This window comes from Corapipo altera, unplaced genomic scaffold (assembly GCF_003945725.1).
Source record: "Corapipo altera isolate COAL_440 unplaced genomic scaffold, ASM394572v1 78, whole genome shotgun sequence".
Lineage (NCBI taxonomy): Eukaryota > Metazoa > Chordata > Aves > Passeriformes > Pipridae > Corapipo > Corapipo altera.
In genome coordinates this window covers 2,740,678-2,748,925 of record NW_020884904.1, presented here as the reverse complement: position 1 = coordinate 2,748,925, position 8,248 = coordinate 2,740,678, and the positions used below count along the sequence as shown (strand labels likewise).

Genomic DNA, 8,248 nt, shown 5'->3' with positions numbered 1-8,248 from the left:
CAGGTGACCCCAAGTGACTCCTGGATGACCTCAGGTGACCCCTGGATGACCCCAGGTGATCCCCAATGACTCCTGGATGACCTCAGGTGATCCCTGGATGACCTCAGGTGACCCTAAGTGACTCCTGGATGACCCCAGTTGACCTGTGAATGACCCCAAGTGACCCCAAGTGACCCCTGGATGACCTCAGGTGACCCCAAATGACTCCTGGATGACCTCAGGTGACCCCTGGATGACCCCAGGTGATCCCCAATAACTCCTGGATGACTCCTGGATGACCCCAGGTGATCCCTGGTGACCCCAGGTGATGCTTTGCCTGATTCCCCCAGGACAGGGTTGGCCCTCCTGGCTGCCAGGGCACTGCTGACTCACCTTCAACTTGCCATCGACCAGGCCCCCCAGGCCCCTTTCTGCAGCACTGCTGTCCAGCCTCTCATTCCCCAGGCTGGCTGTACATCCAGGGTTGCCCCATCCCAGGTGCAGAATCCAGCACTTCCCCTTGTTGAAATTCATGTGGTTCTGGACTCCTTTGATATTCCTGTTTTGGAAACAAAAAGTTCATTGAATCTCAGAAACACAATAACAGGGAAGGCAGGCACTGAGTTTAAAAGCTCTTTTTTTCTCCCACTTCTGTCTGGATCTGAGCAGACTGGCTGTTTCCCTACTTTCTGCTTATCCCACTGGACAACAGGAGATAACAGGAATAAGCCACTCAAACAGCTGACTAACCCAGCAGGTCACCTGTCTTTTCATATTTGCTTTCACCTACTCCTGTCTCTCTTGGCTACCTGAGTCTCCAAGAGATTAGTCCAGGTTGGAGCTGTTCTTAACCAGCAGAAGCAAAAAGCTCCAAGAGCTGTGCTGTGTCTGGTCACACAACTGTTGGATCACGGCTGGCTCACGTCCACCCCCCTGCTCACAGCACACAGGGAAGCTGGAGAATGAGCTCACCAGCACAGGATGGTTGGGACACCAAAACACACAGAGCTGAAAATGGAACTGGGCTCATTTTTGGAAGACATTCACTGACTGATAACAGTCAGGACAGTCCAGATTCCAGCTCCAGTTTGTAAAGATTATAAAGCAATACAGGTGAGGCACAACAGGAAAAGGGTTGCTCTGTCTTTGACACCATCTGTTGACTGCTGTTTCTGTTCATCCAGGGTTTTCCTGATGGGGCAGGCTGGGTATTAGCAACAAGTGAAAAAGGGAAGGAGTATGAAGGTGTGTGGTCAAAAACGTCCAAGTAGAGAACCAGAGCAAAGCCCTGAGCTGAGCACTCCTGTACACCAATCCTTCAAGGTACCTATGGAATTCAAGGCCTTTCCATGGAGAAACCCCAAACCCAAACCAACATAAACCCAACCAACCCAAACACTCCAAACAGAGTACACCCACCCCCCCAACTTATCAGTCACTAAATCAGGAAGGAAAGATGTGGAAAGATGCAGGATCAGAAATTAGTACAGAGGGAACTGAGTGAGGCATCGAGCACAAAAGCCCTGACAGCATCTACTACTCCATGAAAGTATCCCAAGTGTTCAGCACCCGAGGATTCTCTGCCTGCACACAAGAGGGTAAACAAACAGCAACAGGCCCCCACCTCCGGAATCTCTCCTAATATCTCCTAGAGACAGACTTCTGAGCTATGGGGGTCTTTTTTCTAGTCCTGAAGACACTTAAGCGACTTGGAAATCTGCCTTTGGACACAGGCATTGGAATCAGGTCCTCTGACTGTGGCAGCAGCTGAAATATAGTGCTTGAGATACCCAGGACTTTGCAATTTCCCTTTGTCCACACTGGATTAACTTCACTCCGTGCAATAACGATGAACCAGTAAAGTCTTCCTTAGACCCCCGGAGAAGGGCACCAATATGACTCAGGTATGTGTGCTGTTTATTTTCACCGAAGGGAATGTCCCCCAAGGCTAAGGAAGAGGCGGGAGTTACAGGAAACCGCCCGAGTGAGAAGAGCCACAGCAGCAAACAGGTCACTCCGGAGCCGGACGGAGCGATCTCTGACAGCGCCAACACCGCTTTTCCCTCTAATGTCTGGGCGCTGGTGGCACGCACAGAGGAGGCTCCGGCAGGCACGGGCTGTTACGTAAGGTAAATCTGCATTCCTTGCGTAACGCGGCTCTTTACATAACCCCGGCCCCGGCCCCGGGCGCGGGGAGGGCGCCGAGCGGCCCCCGCGGGAGCGGAGCGGAGCGCACGGAGCATCCCGGCGGGACCCTCCCGGAGAACCGCCCCCAGGAACAAACCGTGCCGCGCTCTGCCTACGGGCTAGGTAGGGGACAAGAAAGATGGGAAGTGTCACAAGCTGCGGATCCCCACGGCTGACAGCTTAGATGGGCTTTTTGGAAAGAGGACAAGGGCTCTGTAAGTCATTTCGCATCTAAAATCACAGAACCGTAGAATCATCAAGGTTGGAAGAGACCTCTAAGATCATCCAGTCCCACCCTCAGCCCAACACCGCCGGTATGAGCCCTACACCACTAAACCACATTGCCCAGAACTGGATCCAGACACCTCCTGAACATCTCCAGGGGCGGTGACTCCACCACCGCCCCGGGCAACCTATTCCAGTGCCTGACCACCCTAACAGTGAAAACATAAATAAAAGCACAGGCCTGGCTACTCAGCCAGATTGTTTTTTACACAGACAGACTGGATAAAATAATAAAGCAATTCCCACTCCCAGGTGAAAGTCTAGGTTCTTACATGAGAGTATGAAAATTTTGTGTTGGGTTTCTTGCCAACTCTGCCTGCTTAGTGCTACACAGGCAACACACAGGAGGTTTATTTGGGCTGTAAATGGTCAGCAGGAATCCCCACATACAAATGAACTCTCGGGTTGGAGGCTGCAGAGTTTCACTCACTCTTGTGAAAGGAGAGGCTTGGAAAATATACTTGTAAAACAGAGAGAAGAGGGGAGACACAGTGGGGACAGGGAAGACTGCAGTTCAACACACAGCCCAGAGTTCATTTAAGGATACGTGACCTTTGTGTAAAGTCACATCTAAACCATATCTCGCATTTCCCAGTTTCTGGGCAGTTATGTGCTCCATCTGCACCACACAGATACCTGTTGTTTGGGAAGGAAGCTTACAACAGGAGGGCCAAAGAACCCAGATGCAAACCCTTAGCACAAATTATCACAAAAAAATTCAGTGGCCATCTAAAAGTAATACCAATGCAGAAATGAGTAGCACTTAATGGAACTATTTGCATTTCCACTGCAAACATAACATGTAAAACCGATTCTAAACATACGGGTTAGATTCCAGCACCGACTTTTGCAGAAATGACCTAATTCAGAATATTCTTTATTTTAGGGATTTCCAAAATAGACCAAAGGGTTCCCCTCTGTGAGCTGTAATTACACTGTTTCATTATTTATCATGCCCTGGTAGTGTCTAATTTATTAGACTGTTGCTTGCTGAATATTTTATTTTATGTGCATTCCGAGCAAACAAAATTCCTCTTAAAACAAAGCTGAGTAAAACAGCATTATACACCAGAGGGGTGATTAAAAACTATTTCTGCTGTCTTGCACATAACTGGGGTGAAAAGTAACTTTCCGAAAATTCTCCATTTTATGAATCAGATTTAAGGCTGTTCAGCTACACATACAGGTTTGGCTAATGCAGTCAGAGCTCTCCTTCTTTGAACAGTTCCAGAATTTCAGATAAATTATGTATAAAGTCAGAGCAAGGCAGTCTTCCATCAAGGGGAACTACTTGCAAAGTCCAAGCTAAGTAGGTTTCAGGCAAGCTGGTTTTAAATCAGTGTTTTATATGTTGTGACAAGGCAAAGCAGTTGATGCCAGCAAAGAATTTGCCAAGTGGCTGGAAAGGAAGCTTTCCAAATATCCAAATGGCAGCTTACAATTCCAAACACACCAAAATGTCCCATCTTGCTTGTAAAGCTTTCTTGTGCAACAAAGTATTACAGTATATTCCATGGAAAACTTCTGTTATGTTGTTTCAGAGTCCTATTATTTGGACTGTACAGATACTTTCCCAGTTTAGTTTTAAAGCAGTGGCTGAACAGTCACATCCTTTTACAATGTCTATGGTTCCCATTTCTATTTCTGGTTTAAACAGACTCATATTTGCATACTGTATGTATTTTATTTCATAATAACATACTACAGGACAATTATACTCACAGGTATCCTTTCAGAAGGGAGAATGTCACTTGACTGAAAAAGCCCAAGAAGCTGGATTCCAAACCTACTCTCAGTCCTAATGTCAGTGCAAGTGATTTTAAAAACATTTTGCACTTTCTGTAAGCGTAGCTGTACCTTGTATGGTTGTCTTCTGAACACAACCACTATGCAAGATGGAGTTTGTGAAAAACTGGCCTAATCAAGGTTTCTCCTCCTTGTTCTGCTCTCACATAGCTTCTGGAATGGCCTTGGGCAATCCCCAAAACACAGAAAATTTGCTGCTTATATTTAGAGTAGGAACCAAGCTTCTGGATTTTCAAATTCCTCTTTAACTCAATACTGAGAAAGACCCAAACATCTGTATCAAGAGCTTTTAACTGCTCTAATTCAATTACAGGACTGAATACTCATATGCCCAAATAATTTCTGCAAGCTTTATGAAAAGTAGTGATAAGAAAGATGATGCTTTCTGATTTTTTGGCTTTGTAAAAAGAACATATATGATTTGCTTTGTATCATTTCAATAACTGAGTGGAGCAATTTTCTCTCTTTTTGAACAATTACAATTTTCTACATTATTTCATTTAAAAAGTCAAATGATTCTTCCTTTATAGTGGAGAGTATTTGATAATGCCATTCATCTACATTTCTCATTTGGCACAAACCTCCCCTCTGGCTTTTGGAGATAACTTCATTCAACCATGAGGTTTTTTGCTGTTGGAATATCAGTAAGTCTTCAATAAGTAAATGCATGTGCTCCAAGCATATCATTAACTGAACTGATTGAAGATCAGAAAAGCAAGTACCAGGTCCAATATTGCTTGGGTGCCACTAATGGCTACGTTATAGATTGAAATATTTCATTTGATCCATTAGTTGTTTTGTTGTTATCAATATCACAGTCAGTTATGTGAAACTATTTACAAAATGAATTCAAATTCCATTAGCTTTTAAGGCACCGTTCAAATGAAAGCAGTATGTTATTACAGCTGAAACAATCTCAAGTGAAAATGAGAGACCATTTGGATGAGTATTCATTCCAGCTTTAATCATCTCCTAGACAAGATTTGTCTGTTTCTAAAAATAATTGGTAATAATGTAATAATGTATGTTTAGGGTTTTTTTTATTATTTTATTGCATTCCTCAGTAAATGCTGGAATTTAAAACTTTTATTGCATTTCCTTTCGTTAAAATAGACTGACTGCAAAAGAGCAGTCCAACACCATGTGTGCTGGATCAATCATACTGTCACCACAAGAGTAATCTCTAAATAAGGCTTAAAACAAGTTGAAGACAATGGAAATACAGATTTTTAAAAAAAAACATATAAATAAATGTGATCAGATGTAACTCTGTGGTAAAAGGAAGCGTATAGCTTTTTTTCTTGTATAGCAAAGTTTACCTGAGAGAACTAGTGCTTGTTACACAAAAGAAGTGAACTAACACCCAGATGGCTTCAGAAAGTACTGACATTTTGCAACAGGAATCACAACATTTGAAATAATTATGGAGACACCTGCACTACTTTCAGTGTGGTGTATAAAAGTACAGCCTAACCACAAACTGGACTGGCAGAAAGACTCCTTCATGGGGCAGAGGGCATGTGTTTAACAAGGTGTTGACTGTAATCATGAGGTGTTCTAAGTCTGGATGCAAAGTTTAATGCTTTATGGTTTGTGCAATGGAAGAGTACAACAACATCTGTGTTGAAAATATGCTATTTCATTGCTGTCAGCTTAACGTTACTTCCATTCTCCAAAGATGCACGTGAATTGTTTGTTATGAGAGCAGAGATGGGACAGGAAACTGAACCCACCAGTCAAATGTATGTTTTGAACACACCTTGTAAAATTACTGATCACAGTTATTGCTGCTGCAAAATGTGGGAGGACTTGAAGTATTTTCTTGTTAATTTATTACCATTAGCCTATTCTTACAATCCATCCTGCTCCTATTACAAATCTCGTGATAGCATCTTTTTAATGCTTCAGTTACTACAGATATATTTACTAAGTTATGATCTCAGTTTGCCTTTAAGACTTTCCAACTTGTTACAAAAGGAAAGTTCATTTAAATACTCATGGTTACCTAGAAAAAGTGTCCTACATCCTTACGGATTTGCACTTCAGTGCCCATAGAAGTGGTTTGTTTGTTTGTTTTTTTTTTTATTAAGGCATTTCTGAGGTCTCATTTGTGTGTTAATTCTCTGGCTTCTGCAATATGTGAACTCCCACTGCAAGGTTTTCTTCACTAGGGGAATACGGAGCTGTCCCTTTTCATGAAAGAAAACTGCAGAAACACAGTTATCTCCGAGACCGTTATTTTTTTCCCTGCAGTTGGCAGGAAGTCAGCACAAGAGGGAACTATTCCAGGCTCTTGCATCCCACAGAAGGCAGATTAAATCAAGCGTGGAGGCAAGCCCCATTTGCCAAGCTGAGAAGAGAAGCCGTGGGATACCTGAGTCCAGTAGGCAGGGCACAGTTACGATTAGAGGGACAGCAAGGAGCCCAGACTGCCAGGCAAACGACAGCAGGCAAGTTCGGGCAAGTTCAGGCAGGCGCTTGGGAGAGAGGATGCAGCACTAAGAGCTCAGCAATCAAGGGGTGCACTGAATGGCCAGCAGCAACAGGTGTTCTTTACTCACATATCGAGTGGGCAGGGCAGCCGTGAGTCACACAGACACTTACAGAATGCAGTTTTCCGGGAGGTGGTTGGCTCGTCTGGGTGTAGCCGGCAGCAGCTGATGAAGACATTCAGAGTGACTGTGGGAGAAACACGTACACGCAGCATAAGTCTTTTTTCCCAAGCTAAGAAACAATGCCTATTTTTGTAGCATTAATGCTATTCTAAAAATTTTTATTATTATTATGGTGACTCATTTTTGAATGCTTTGGATTGGTGCATGTCTCCTACAACAGCTGGGGCCATAATCCTTAGCCTTTTTTACAAGCATATATGATGGTGATTGTGCTGATACCAGTGTAAAGAGTCAAAATATCCGGTCTTCTTTGCAACTCAGACTTGGTATGGTCACCTCCTTTCTTTTAATTTCCGTGTTTTCACCAGCTGTGTGAAGTAAAGGAGTTTCTGAAGCCAAAATCCCCTGAGGTTTATGAATGGAGCATTTCTATGCTTACCAACCTGGGGGGACACAGAACTACCTGATCCCTCACGTTTTGGGAGATCTACCTTTACCCTGATTGTCTTTTTACAGAAAGTACCTTGTTCTACACTCACTTCATTCCCAGTGCCTCCCTGCATCATAAAGATACTTTTATACCTAAATGTCTTCAGACTGGACTCCAAGTATTGTAACCAAAACTTATCAAACAAGTGCCTAAAGTTTTCAGGTTTGGGGTCCAGAACCTCTCAAAATAAGGTCAAAATATTTCACATATTAATATCCTCATACCTGCTGAGTCACGCTTGTTTTGAGCTTTAGTTATTTGCCTTGGGCTATTTACCCAGTAAGTTTTTCGGGGTTTGGCGGTTTTTTTTCTTATTTTTTAAATATAGACGAGCGCCTCAACCGCGTTGCTCCGCTGAAGGGCGGACACCGATGAAAACACTTCTTGTGGGGACACATGGCCAGCACAGCCCTCGGCTGTCACCTCCGCACCAGCCTTGCGACGCTCTGCTCTCGAACCAAAGTTTTTCTGCATTAAAGCGCCTTTTGAGGAGTTTTGAAAGAGGCGCCCGGGAAGGCGGCACCGCTGAGGCGAGCCCGGGCGGGCTGAGGTGGGCCGGGCGGCAGCTCCCTCCCTCCCTCTCTCCTTCCCCTCCCGCCCTCCTTCCCCGCCGCGCCGGCCGGGGGACATGTGACAGAGCCGCTTCTGCCTCGAAGCCGCCGAAGGGGAAGGGGCCGGGGAAGGGAACAAGCAGACTTCCCTCCGCTCCTGCGGCTCCCGCCGAGGCCGCGGCCGCGCGGGGGAGGCGCCGTCCCTGCCCCGCCACAGGTGCAGCCGGAGCCCGAAGCGCCGCGTCCTCCCGGAGACCCCGCACCGAGGTAGGGACGGGGCGCCCCGCCCGCCGCTCGCCCCCCGCGCCGGGGCGGGGCCGGGCCGGGCAGCGCAG

The 8,248-nt window shown here is 45.5% G+C and overlaps 1 protein-coding gene and 1 long non-coding RNA gene across 3 annotated transcripts in view; one reads left to right on the top strand and one right to left on the bottom strand.

The window, feature by feature from the left end:
* Positions 1-446: 446 nt before the first annotated feature.
* Positions 447-7,691, bottom strand: LOC113950818. 2 transcript variants are annotated; one of them, XR_003528895.1, is made up of 3 exons: positions 7,587-7,691; positions 6,819-6,936; positions 447-538 (listed from the first exon to the last, which is right to left on the bottom strand). It is a non-coding gene; the product is annotated as an uncharacterized LOC113950818 (long non-coding RNA). The 2 variants fall into 2 exon arrangements; XR_003528894.1 differs by having other exon boundaries at positions 6,819-6,914.
* Positions 7,692-8,061: 370 nt separating this feature from the next.
* AMPD3 (adenosine monophosphate deaminase 3) overlaps positions 8,062-8,248 on the top strand; it is a 32,386-nt gene continuing 32,199 nt past the window's right edge. Inside the window, exon 1 of the mRNA XM_027651070.1 lies at positions 8,062-8,180. The gene's annotated coding sequence lies outside the window, so the exon portion shown is untranslated. The remainder of the gene's footprint in view (positions 8,181-8,248) is intronic.